Source organism: Anas platyrhynchos, chromosome 3 (genome assembly GCF_047663525.1).
Source record: "Anas platyrhynchos isolate ZD024472 breed Pekin duck chromosome 3, IASCAAS_PekinDuck_T2T, whole genome shotgun sequence".
Lineage (NCBI taxonomy): Eukaryota > Metazoa > Chordata > Aves > Anseriformes > Anatidae > Anas > Anas platyrhynchos.
Window position 1 is genome coordinate 28,725,593 of NC_092589.1, and position 13,479 is coordinate 28,739,071.

Sequence of the window (13,479 nt, forward strand, 5' to 3'; positions counted from 1 at the left end):
GCCAGCAAGTGGAGAAATAAACCGAGTAATTAAGAGATGGGCAACTTCTGGTGCAAGATTTGCTTCTTATTCCCATAGACACCTCAAGAAAAACAATTCAGTAATATTTTCGAGGTTAAAGAATATTCTTCTAATTAATCTTGACATCTGTGCCTTTTTAAGAATATGTTGTGAAGACCCATATTACGCCAGGAGCTGTACTATGAAGGCTTGAATCTCTGGTCTCTACTCAACCAAAGATCTTGTTAAAGTCAATGTATTATTATTACTATTTGCAAAAGGTACTGTTTACCACTGTGAAAGCAAAATTTATTCCCCTACTTTAGGCTTCCCTAAACAGTTCCTTGACTCTCTTGACACTTACTTCTTTATACGAGACATTATCCAATGAGTGTTTTCTAGGATCATTGATTTTAGCGTGTACATGCTTGCTTTAAAGGCTCATTTTGCATGACTCAAGGTTAAATATATTTATGGTACAGAATTGTACTAGGCAGCTGGGTCTTGATTTATAAAGTATTGATAGGTGTTTAAAAACACAGCAAATTCAAAGACAAGCTGATCTCAGCTTGTGTTAAATCTTAAAAAACAAACAAACAAACAAAAAAAAAACACACAAAAAAACAGTTTTCTAAAATATGTTCTGCATTATATACATAAATGATTTTTTTCCACAGCCTCAGAAATTAATGAGGTTATGGTAGATACAAAGCTGTGTACTTTTTGACCCTGATGTAATCATACTGTGATTTACCGTTTGGGATCCACCCTCCTTCCCTTCCCCCTCCCTCCCTCCCCCCGTATGGTCTATGTGTTATTATCCACCTCAGCCTGAGATCATCTGAGCTGTATTTTGTGCAGCCCCCACTGAGAAGCCCTTAAACAAATGCAATAGCTAATACAAGAGACAAAGGGGAAAAGATGATCAAATTATCCAAGAATATTTTCAGCTACATCTTCGATGGCATAAAAAGAAACACGCTATTTCTAATACAATCTTGAAAACCCTGGGAGCATCCTGTGCGCTCACAGCAGGGCACTGGGTGCGGAAGCCCCAAGGCCAGACCTGAGGAGTGGCCCGAGATGGCTCCATCACTGGGACGTTACAGGGCATGGTGTGATTTCTGACACTGCTTTTAAATGCAGGGTAAAAGGAAAAGCACAGAAGGACAATAAAGCAAATATATGCAGAGTTTGAGAACAGAGGGATCTTTTCACCCCCCAGAATTCCTTTGGAATATGAAAATTGAGTACCCCAGACTTTACACACCCTTTTGCAGGTGCTGATGACCCGTCTGTCACTGTGTGTCTGGCAGCAGGTGTCGTGTGGCAGTCCTGGTGTCAGGGCACTGGTGTAGTTGCTGGCACGACGCCTGGCAGCTGGTGCCTGAACGGCGTGCACTGAGGGAAAACCCGGCCTGCTGGCCCAGCCACGTTGTTGTTGCTGCAGGGGAGAGGACCTCTGGCAAGCAGCTAATGCTTGGTCACTGCCCATGCGTGGTGCCAGACAGACCCCAAGGCTATGAAATCTCTCTCTGAAGGTAGTGGGTACTTGAAATAACATTTAGGATGAAGTTATCGGGGAATCAGAGCCCTGCAAAGCATCCATCGCTGTGGTACCGGTGTTTTCCCGGACACGTTTGTGGACGTATGCCTTACCTGTAGCCAAGAAGCACAGTATGGACGGATAAGACAGGACACAGCTGCTCCTTTGTCACAGCAACTCAATGGTGAGCAACACGGACTGCACAAACCAGCCAACCCTCAACTTTGTGTTGAATGATTGTAATTTAGATTTATTAATATTTATGGCAGAAGAAACATCGAAGTGTAGGACAGGGGTTTGGTGTAGCACTTCAGCACATGCCTTTAGAAGATGTGTTTAAACGGGGCAGACTTCCTATGTTTCTCTGGTTCAAGATGCTGTAATTGCACACGAGCAGATACTAATACTTCACCTGTCCTACTGTGATGCTGTAGCACGCCCTGACAGGCTGGAAGGGGAGAACGTTTTAGGCAGATCTCTTGGCAGGTACCTAGGACTGAGCCAACTCCATGTCAGCGCATGCCGGAGCTGTATGTGACCGGGCTGATGCCCCACACGAGGCACAGTCCACACACGACGGAGGGTTCCCCCCTTTCCACCCGCAGGGCAGCCGCCCACCCAGGCGTGGCGAGCTTAGCGCCACAGGGGGCGGTCACAGCAGGGGCGCGGGGACCCCGCCGCCCCCCGGAGCAGCGCCGCCAGCGGGGCCGGGCCGCGCTCTGGGCCCCGGGGCACCGGGCCGGGCGGGGCGGGGCGGGGCCCCGTGATGTCAGCGGCGGGCGGGCCAATGAGCGGCGCGGCGCGGCGCGGCGGGCGGCGGAGCCAGGGCGCCCCTCGTGCGGCGGCTGCATGGGGAGGGCGGCGGCGGCGGCGGGGCGAGGGGTCCCGGCGCGCCCCCGCCCACCCGGGGGCCGGGACTGAGCGAGGCGGCGCCGCGCCCCGGCACAGGTGCGGTCGCGCGGTGCTTTGCGGAGCGGAGCGGAGCGGTGCGGGTGCGGAGCGCCCTCCTTCCGGCGGGGGATGTGCCGGCCGCCGGGGGCGCGCCGCCCGTGGGAAGCGCGCTGCTAACGCCACCTGGGCGCCGCCGGAGCGCCCGGAGCGGAGCGGAGCGGAGAGGAGAGGAGAGGAGAGGGCTCGCCGGGAGCGAGGCAGGTAGGGCGCGGGGCGACGGTACCGGAGCCTCGGAGGGGCTGGGGCTGGGTTCCGCTTCGGGTTCACGTTTGGGCTCTCTCCGTCCTGCGCGGGGGTGTCCAGGGGAAAAGTTGCGGGACCGCCGCCTGCCGCCCCGGGGCTCGGTGCTGCGTTTGGAGCAGCCCCTCGCTCCGCTCCTTCGTTCTCTCCCCGCACCGCTTGGGCACAGCCGCGCCCCGGGAGCGGCGAGGCGAGGTGGCGGCCGCCCCTCCGTGCCCGTCCGTGGGGCCGCCGGCCGGGCAGCGCTCCCCTCTGCTCCCGGCTGCCGCTGCCTGCCTGCCCCGGGCCGCCCGCCCCGACGTGCCGCCGGCTGCCCGCAGCGCCCGTCCGCCCGGGGCGGCCCTGGGGTGCGCGGCTCCCCCGGCCGGGGCCGCCCCCGCTGCCCGCCGCTATCTCGGCGCGGCGGCCGCTCTGTGCAGGGTCCGCGAACGAGTCTCGCCCCCCCGGGGGGTCTCAGGGGGCAACCGGGAGCAGGGAGCGGGGCCCCAGCCTCTGCTTAACGCCGCCGAGGGTCCGTGCGGGGAAGCCCCGACGTGCCCGGTCGTGCGGGGCCGCGGGTCGTCTCGCCTGGGTTTTGCTGCCCAGCCGGGGGCTTCCCATGACCAGGGGTTACTTCGGGGAAAAAGGCGAATCCCAGCAAATATCTGTGCTGCCCATATATAGAAATAGTCGCGGGCAGGAGGACGGTAACTCGAACATTGCTGACACACGTCGAGAAACTTTAAAAAAAAGACAAACAAAAGCCAGGAGGATTCCTGAGGATGTTTCTGCTGGAGCAATGCATATTCCTGTGTTTACACCCTATGTTAACTGAAACGTTTACGCTTTTTTTTTTTTTTTTTTAGATATTATGCGTCCGTACCTCAAAGTCAGTCTATTGATTTTCCTTCGTCTGCTTCGGTGCGTTTAATCTGACAGTGTTTGGCTTGCTTGCTGGTGTCGGACCAGGGCTGTGGGAGATAATGCTGCCTTTTGCAGAAGGGAAGCCTGGTTTGGTGGCTTTCAGCATGGAGGCAAGCTGGTCACTTGTGAGATAGCAGTTCTCCGTGGCGTGGAACAAGTATTGCAGGGTTTTCTGGTGTGTGCTCTGAAAAGTTTTCATGGTTCTCTTTTTCTTTCTTTTTTTTTATTCTTTCTTTTCTTTTTAGTCCTTCTGTTTTGACCAGAAGCTTTTACTTGTGTAGCATTGCCCTGTAGAGACATATGAAGACTACACAGTTTCTAGTTCTGAATCTCAAAGTAATGTGTTTTTAGTTTGGTAATGTGTACCTGTTAACACGGTAACTTCAGCTGTAGGGAAGAAGAATTGGTTGACTTGAGCTGAAACACTGAAAGCCATTCTCTTGGACTATTTCGGATGTTGCCGTTTTGCTGGATCTTAGTAGCAAGGCAATGAAATACTCCAGGGATAATCTAGTATGAAATTAATCTGACTTACTGCCAGCTCTATCAAAACAGGTTGCAAGTTTTCTTCCTTCCTTCTACCTGCTCTGCGTGCTGCCACCAAACCCAGAAATTCAGTTTTGCCTTCTTTCACATCTCATTCAGAAGAAACAGAGCCATATTTATTACAGAAGCAGTTGTGAGCTGCACAGTCATGCCATTTTAAAGTAGATGAATGGCATTTTCTGGAGCAGCTGATTACATACTTCATATCATGTATCTGTATACTCTCAAGTGCAATTTATTTTTATTTCTTTTACTAAAGGAAATTTAAAGTTCATCTTACCATTGGTAATATGTTAATAAATTGTTGGATGCAGGTTGTATTCTAGAACAGTTGTCTCAGAAGTAGATTTCCCTGGTGAAAGCCAACTGTGACCGTATGAAAGATCTCAAACGCAGTGCTCAACGGTGTATTAAGTTTCACTCCTAAATATTAGTTTTAAGGATTCAGATGTCTTGGTTAATTTGTAAGCTGGTTTAAAAAAAAAGTCACACATGCCTCTTTTCATTGTAAAGCTATAGTTACTGCTTTAAAACCCTTCCTGTCTTGCATTAGTATTTGGATTTCAGACTTGGGACTATAAATGTTTTCAGGAACAAATCCTGAAATATGAAAGAAAAATCTTCTGATGACTAAGGTGGAAATTTCTCCTAAATATTCCAAAATTATAGTTGTTACGTTCATACCTTCCTTCTTCCATCAGTCTTGATTTTAGCAGACAGAAAGCTTACATGCCTACTTCTTGTGTTAGCAATTACTGTGCTTACGCAATGCTGTGTGACTGGAAAAGGAAGGGGAAGGAGTGCAAAAGGTGCTTGACACTAGAAGAAAGTTTAAAGTGATCTGGACAATGGTAATTAATTTTGTCCTTTATGAAGTAATGGCTGGTTTGTCATTAAGAAGAGGTTGTACTCTGAGCTGATGTGGTGCTCTGAGGATGAGACAAAGTATCTGCGAGGTATTTAAAGGCAATGAGAGCTCTGCTCAATGCGTGCAACTGCATGGTTGCTGTGCTTAGTGTGTAATATGATAGAACAGTTTACTAATATTATTAGTATCCCTTGCTGTAGTGACAGTTCCCCCTTTAATGAAGACGTATAATTAGGATTTAAAATAAGGAGCAGTATGGAGCACTATGTGGGGGAGGATATGCAGTAGCACCACTATTGGTATCTTCATCTATTTTTAAGTACCTTAACTTGTGATTGTGTAACAAGTATTTAAATGGTCTGTAAGCCTAGAATGAAAAGAGCGAACTTGTTAACACCACAAGTAGTCTGTTTGGTAAGTTTGTTCAGCAGTATTGCTGCATCCGCTAGGACTTGGTTTGTTGTTTTTTTTTTTTTTCTTCGGGAGAGCTGCATAGGTGCGTGGCTGCTGTACCAGGTGGAGCTCAGTCGGTCAGAGGTGCTGGGTAGCCGTGCATCACCTCCACACAAACTTGATGACTCTTGGACCATATGGCATATCACGCTGTAGAGTGCACAGTGGACTACGGTCTTGGGGGTGCAAGATAAAATAAAGGAGTTTGTTTCTTATTTGTATAAGCCCTGAATGCCATATTTAGGTTGGGAGCTCATGCTCCAGGACTTCTCTGCCATCCTCTTGTTTTAAGAGAGGAGAAGTGCATGCTGTGACACTTTCTGCTCCTTGTGCCTTGGTTGATGCCACTGCAACACAACCTGCATGCAAACCTGGCCAGGAGCATCACTGAGGTCAGGGGAAAAACTGTTCTCCTGAATACAAATTGTTGAAATTACCGCGTGTAAAATAGGAGAGGATGGAAGATTAACCCCCCTCACCTCTTCTGAGTATGTAGTTTCATAATGGAGGCATCAATTAGTGCAAAGGAAGGTAGGCTTAAGTGAATTTCTTCATTAAATGTTTGCAAAGTGAAGGCAAGGTCTTCTCTGTGGTTGCAAGGTTTTTCAGGGAAGAAAAAAAAGCAATTTATATTAGAAATGATAAATATTCAATTATTGAAATGAGAGCTAGAGGCAATCTGATACTTATGTAAATTAATCGTGACGGGTAAAGGTATAGAGAAATGTAGTTCTGCTATCAAACATTACGGATCATGGGAAAATGCAGCCAATTGTGTGTCATTACCTTTTCTCCTGTTTTCTGTGTTTTCATTCTAAAGCTGGCATAAACAGAAACTTAACTGTTCAGTTTAGAAAACTTTCATGCACACAAACACAGGGTTTTCCTCGCTTACCCAAGTGCAGTGTGCCAGGGCAGCCACCAAGCTGCAGAGCAGTGGGCAGCCCAAGCATCTGATGGCTAGCCTGGCTCCTGGCATGAGCCTCCTGCCTGCATTGATCGCCAAGAGGTTGGGGCTGTTTTGCTAGTTTATAGCAAGTTCCCATCAGCACAGTGACTGCAATTCAGTATTGTCCACTTAATTTTAGTAATTGACAGGATTACACTTGATAGACAGTGTTTCAGATTATATTTCATGTATTTTTCTGAATGAGGAGCTGGTGTGGTGACATGTGAGAATAATCTCCTGGTGTGTGTGGTTGATAATCTGACCACCTACGTTCCCAGTATACCTCCACTGGAAAAAATGAAGCTTCAGTTGCAAAAGTTTACAATACGAAGAGGTTAGAGATTTCCCTTTTTCTCCATCCTCTATGAGTTGATAAATAAATGAGGAGTGGTGATGAGTACATGTGTACTTAAATGTACAAAAAGTTGGTTGGAACTTCTGTGACAACATTCTGGCGTGCCTCACTTTTGGTAAAGAAAATGAGTTAATGCCTCTGGTCAGTTACAGCATGTAATGTTGCTTGTCTGTTTCTCAAGCTGTGCTCATGTACACACCATTCTGCCCATTGCTCACTTACTTGCAAGCACTGGTGTACTGGAGCCTGGGACTGAGGGCTCTGCGTGGGTCTTAGAGCTCCACGTGAGGTTTAAAGCTATCTCTTTCCTGGACAAATCTGAAGTCTTCACAACACATGTGAAGCAGTGTTCATAACACACTGCAGCCTCCATATTCCTGTTGTACTTCTAAGCTTGAGAAGTCCCCTCCAGCATCCAGGATTTCTGGTTTCTGAGAAATCTTCTAGACATCACTGCATGAAGGTCTGAGTTATCATCTGTAGGAAATAATCCTGACAGTATTGAAGGCAAAAATGCTATATATTATCTACAAGGATTTATAAAATAGCTCCAAGGAGCGATCTGCTGCTAGCCTATGACTCCATCATTCCATTATGAAATAATTGCTGAAGTCAATAAATTTACTTATGTGGGTTTCTAGGAGCAGAAAATACATTATTAAGGCAGTCAAGTCACTCTCAGGAAATCTTAATAAATATGTAGTGAAGAAGCACTTCACTTCTTTAAGCCTTGCATTATAAACAGCTATGCAGAGCCACTCTACTCTTTATAGGTTTGAAATAACAAGTTATGCCTAAAAACAATAACAAATCTCCCTAAAACCTTAAATACCTCCTAGGAGGTACTGGGCTGCAACAAAAACAAATAATTTGGTGAGATAATAGCAGTCTTAATATAGAATATTAATTGCGTCTTTTGGTTTCAAACAACCTGGAAAACATTTATCAGCTTCATGGCTATTACTCAAGAATGAGAGAGTGTGCAGGCCATTATCTTGAAGCAGCACACTTGCATTGACTAAAAACACAAAACAAAGACCTTGGTAAAACACGGTAAGAACAATGTCAAATCCATAGAGAAAAGTACTCAATTCCCTGTCCTTATACTAAAGCAGAGGAGCCTGTCCCACAGGATATCATTATGTATAGATGCATGCACATCCCTGTGTTGTGGTGGATTTCACAGAATCACAGAATTGTCTAGGTTGGAAGAGACCTCAAGATCATCAAGTCCAACCTCTGACCTAACACTAACAAGTCCACCACTAAACCATATTGCTAAGTTCAACATCTAAACATCTTTTAAAGACCTCCAGGGATGGTGACTCCACCACTTCCCTGGGCAGCCTGTTCCAATGCCTCACAACCCTCTCTGTAAAGAAGTTCTTTCTAATATCCAACCTAAAACACCCTTGGCGCAACTCTAGCCCGTTCCCCCTCATCTTGTCACCAGGCACGTGGGAGAATAGACCAATCCCCACCTCTCTACAGCCTCCTTTAATGTACTTATAAAGAGCGATAAGGTCGCCCCTGAGCCTCCTCTTCTCCAGGCTGAACAAGCCCAGCTCCCTCAGCTGCTCCTCATAGGACTTGTTCTCCAGACCCCTCGCAAGCTTCGTCGCCCTTCTCTGGACTCGCTTGAGCACCTTGATGTCCTTCTTGTAGCGAGGGGCCCAAAACTGAACACAGTACTCGAGGTGTGGCCTCACCAGAGCTGAGTACAGGGGGACGATCACCTCCCTAGCCCTGCTGGTCACACTGTTTCTGATACTAGCCAGGATGCTGTTGGCCTTCTTGGCCACCTGAGCACACTGCTGGCTCATATTCAGCCGACTGTCCACCATCACTCCCAGGTCCTTCTCCGCCAGGCAGCTTTCCAACCATTCCCCTCCCAGTCTGTAGCTCTGCTTGGGGTTATTGCACCCCAGGTGCAGGACCCAGCACTTGGCCTTGTTGAACTTCATACAGTTGACCTCAGCCCATCGATCCAGCCTATCCTATTTTAATTTCCTGAAATGCAACAGAAGCTGGGTCCATCCTGGTTTATTCAGGCAGCAACATCCATGCTGCATGTATTAAGTATGAAATATGTGCTGTGTGTATATAGGATTTGGTGACACACAAAGCTTGGTTTGATAGCTGTGCACTTGGTAGTAGTCATAGTAGACACCTGCTCAAATTCTTACTGTTTGATTTTTGACCAGAAGCTTTTTAGCCCTCTTCCACGTTTCTCTAGTAAAAATTGGTAATACTAATGGTGATTTTTTATAATTAATTTTTGAATCAACACAAAGTATTGCTATAGAAACAAATCCTTTTGAACTTCACTGCAGACAATAGTAGAATTACTCAATCTCAATATATAACAAGCACAATAATAAGAATTATTTAAAAGGATAAAGAACTTGCTTTCAAAAAGGAGTAATGCAGATACTTAAAGCTGTCACAGAAGAATGGAATTTGAAGATTTTCAGAATTATCTTTTTATTAAGCATCCCCAATTGCTGTACAAAGGTACATTCTTGCTACTAACAGAATAATAATTACAACACCCGGTCTCCTCAGAGGTGGAATACATCACTCCATGGAATAGTCTGCAGATCTCTGTCATTATGATGATGTTTAACTATATGGTGCTGCATCTTCTCTCAAGGATGGCTGTTCTTCAGTCTTGACAGTGGGTATTTGGGAAAACCATAGTACTAGCAGGACATCAAGCAACCCAGATTTTTAGTTGGAATTCTATAGTGCTTTATCTCTAACTTTTTTTTTTTTTTTTTTTTTTTTTTTTTTTTACCAGCTGAAGCATCTATCTTGCTTTCTTCAAAGTGAAGGAGATGTTTATTTGCATTTTACCTTATGATCTCTCTTGATGACAGATGAGAAGTTGTGTGTATCCAAACACAAGTCAGGAGGCTGAGGGGTGTGTAAGTGCCAAACACCTGTGGAACAGTGAGGAAGAAAATGGAGCAATCTTGGAGTCTTTTGTGAGTGAGTCCACGATTGGCATTATGGTTTGTGACGGATTTTGAGTTAATAAAAGCTTATATGTTTGTAAAAAGTATAACTTTTTAAAAGGTATACCCTTTAAAAAGGATACCTTTTTACAAAGCTTACGTTATGAGTAACAAGCAGTAGATGGCACAATGATAAAAATGTAACTGCATGCAAGACCACGGTCTGCAGCTTTCTCTCATCAGAACATCTCTTTTTGGAGAGCCTTCCAGGACTCTAGTGTAATGTCAGTCACAATTTTCAAGCAGTATGTCATATCTCTAGATTCTTCCTCTGATTAACATTGAGTTCTGGTTTTGCTACCTGAGAAATCTTTGAGAAAATTCTGTAACAGAAGCTAAAGAAGCATTTCAAAAGGTGATAGTGAAGCAATGCTAAGACTGTTTTACTCCCAGAATTCTTGGGAGGGAAAGATCCACAGAATGTTTATGTATGTAAATATATTTCTAAAATGCCTGTTGCAAAAAATGTCTCCTAATAAAATGAGAGGAAAGTCACTTTGTTAAAATGTCTCTTAAGGAGCACTGAAGGCATGAAGAATTTGAGTCATTCTTTGGGGCTGGAGCCACTAAAGTAATTTCAGAGAGTTTTAAATCTAGTAAGGAGGCTTTGTGGGGTATAGTTATGTTTATTTCAGGTTCCTCTAATTGTATCATTTTTTCTAATGATTTTTTTTTAAAGTTATCCCATATTTTTGGGGGGAAAGAGATGAAGGAGTTCACTCCTCAGGGTAAGGACACTGATCTTCTCTGGAAGACAGAAAATCCAGAATCTGGGTGTTTAAAGTTAATGAAGAAAGACTTTAGAACAAACATTACTAAAAGGGGGGAATAAAAAAGGTCTATGAAGTAGGAAATTGAATGGGCTAACCTCCAAGTGTGTAAGAGAAGCTTATAGGAATGTAACTCAAGGGGTAAAGGGTTGAGTCGTAGAAAACAGTGGCTAAAAATAATCCTGTTCAGTGCAAAGGGAACTAATATAAATAGAAAAGCAATAAGAATAATTTGTAGCTCCTTTTCTGGAAAATGTAGTTCAGTAGCTAATGGCTAGTAATGACATGGTGGGCATTAAGTATTGCTTGTCCTTTTCCTTGGTCTTAGTGTGATAAGTGTGTAAAAGGACACTTAAAGACCCACAGTGTGATAAGGGAGTATATCAACAGAACTGACAGCATTTGACATTGCTCTTGATGGACCATCATAGGTGCCATGCTCAGATTTTTCCTTTTCAGTCATACACGCCGTTTTCACTGGAAAAGCGTAGTGCCTAGTAAGACTTCTAAATAAAACAGAAGTGAGTGTTACTCTTCCTCCCCTTCCATGTCTCCATCCAAAACATGCAGTTGTTTTGCGAGTACATGGAAGATGCAGATACTTGAGAAGATGAACTGTACTTTTCAGAAGAAGCAGACGGTGTTTATACTGTTCACTTCTGAGTCAGTAATTTTTATTCTCACTCAACTCAATGAAAGCTGTGTTTGTTTGCTAAAGGGAATGCTAAAGAGGCAAAAATGTGCAAGCAAGATTGAAAAAGAGGCTTATAAAAATAGCAGCAGGTTTGTTCATCCATGAAAAGTGGTAGATAAAAAAAAAAACAAAAAAACAGTGTATTTAATAAATAGAAACCTTTCAATCAGTCTTTAAAGGCTGTCCAGATCACGATCACTTTCTGCGACAGCCTGTCTAGAAATTTCTGGTTTTCTACTGCAACTGTTAGCTTGAGTGCTTCCAGCTTGAGCTAGCCTCACATGGATTGAAGAGCCAACAGCAAATATTTTCCTAAGTATGTTTGGTTCTTCTTCTGGACCTACAATACAACTTAAACCAAGTTACGAATTCATATGAATTTGGACAAAAGCTACTATGATTCTCTTTCTTTAAAGACTGTGTCCAAGCACTTTGAGAACTGATGATTTTTTTCAAGGTCTTAAACTCATATGCAGAAATCAAAGAGATGAGATGCTAATTTTGTAAGTAAAACTTTAATGAAAGTATTTATTCAATCTAATTTTCATTACTATGATTCTGAAGATTAAATTTTATACAAGCTATATTTCTTGTGAATCCATTGTTAAAAACACACTCTTAGCTGGGAAGAAAATAGTTTTAAAGGTATTTACTTTTCTAGTTTGGGTAAGAAAAATGCCATTTGTCATATTCATTTCTGCATTGTGTGATTTATTGCCGTCCATGAATGAACTACTGAAGCTGAACAGATAGCATGATTCTTACTAGTGTTTGCTCCTCTGCCTCCTTTTCAAATAACAGTGTTAAGTTATAAAACAAAAATTGTGATTCTACAAAGACTTTCTCATTAGGAATGCTAAGCAAGTATGGATTTTTATTTATAGATATGTAGCAAACACTTTCCTGAATTAAGATGGAAAAAAAACAACGATCTGTTTAGGACTCAACGCCGCTCATTTAAGAAGGCGTATGTTGTGTCCAATGTCCAGAAGTGTGATTCAGTACACAGGTACTTGTATGCAAAACTGTTGTGAGGAATTACACGCTGAAGCTTTTCAGGACACTTGTGAGGAAATCTGCTGCTGATGTAAGCTGCCAAGAGCAGCTCTTGAATTATGGTAAAATCCAACTTTTAAATGCCTGAAGCAGAAGAATGAGGGTTGTGCTACTCTAGACAACAAGAGCTGAGAGATCCATGAAGATCCAGGGCATACCTGTAGGTACTGAGGCATACTTGTAGGTACTGAGGCCTTAAAAAAAAAAAAAAAAAAAAAAAGATAAAAAGCAACACATCTCAACTGAACTTCATGTAAAAGAAAATAATAGGTAAAAAGCATGTCATCTATTTTCTTTCTCAAAGTGTTAGCATATATGCACAATTCTATCTTGTCATATTTGTAAGCTTAAGAAGGTGAATGTGCAAAGATAAATATGATCAGATATGTTTTTTTCAGTAAGAAAATAATTGTAAATTTTGTGAAAAATTTGTAACGTACTGACTGCTTTTTAATGTAGCTAAATGGCCAGCTACTAGAAATTAGACAGCATTAGCATGCAGAGGTCTTATCCTTGTTAGATTAGTTTGAAGCTTTCCATGGTACAGTGAGTCATCTGGGAGGCCTGTATCTTTATCTGTGTCAGAACTCATCAACTCATTTCACTTGATACGTTGTTTTGGTCAGTTTTTGTTTGCTTCTAGGAATAATATACTCATTTTACAACAGCCATATAGTTTTGCTCCTGCTTCTCTTAAATTGTGTAGTAGTTACTATTTTTAGGGCTGTTATGGAGCACAAAGGTTCCTTTAGAAAAAAAAAAAATCAGCCATATTTTTATGAGATGGTACTGTTTTCTTGTTATGGTTTATGTAATGGGATGGGAATTTATTTGTATTTCATATTTTCATATTTCAGAATTTATTTGTATTTCATATTTGTTTGTAATGACAAGAACAGTTGAATGCTCCAAGCACTTGTGTTGTAGCCTCTTGCGGTTGTGCAACTTGCATGCCATTCCTTCTTCATTCTGTGTTGTGGCTGAAATTGGGTGTTGCAGTGTTGTAAGGGCAAGGTTTCTGAATCTTAGCATTGGACAGACTGAAAAACTAAATTTCAAGGTTGTTCCTTTCAGTTACTCAGAACCTTCTATTGAATGTGTTTGAAATTCATAGCTTTTTTTCAGTTATTT

General features: G+C 43.4%; 1 protein-coding gene across 20 annotated transcripts in view; it reads left to right on the forward strand.

The window, feature by feature from the left end:
• The first annotated feature begins 2,334 nt into the window (after positions 1-2,334).
• CHRM3 (cholinergic receptor muscarinic 3) overlaps positions 2,335-13,479 on the forward strand; it is a 286,410-nt gene continuing 275,265 nt past the window's right edge. For 11 of the 20 annotated variants that reach the window (XM_027453791.3, XM_072035597.1, XM_038176827.2 and 8 more), the window contains exon 1: positions 2,342-2,698. The gene's annotated coding sequence lies outside the window, so the exon portion shown is untranslated. Of the gene's footprint in view, positions 2,699-13,479 lie in introns of all 20 variants that reach the window. The other 9 variants (XR_005264395.2, XR_011808129.1, XR_005264396.2 and 6 more) reach the window with 3 other exon arrangements.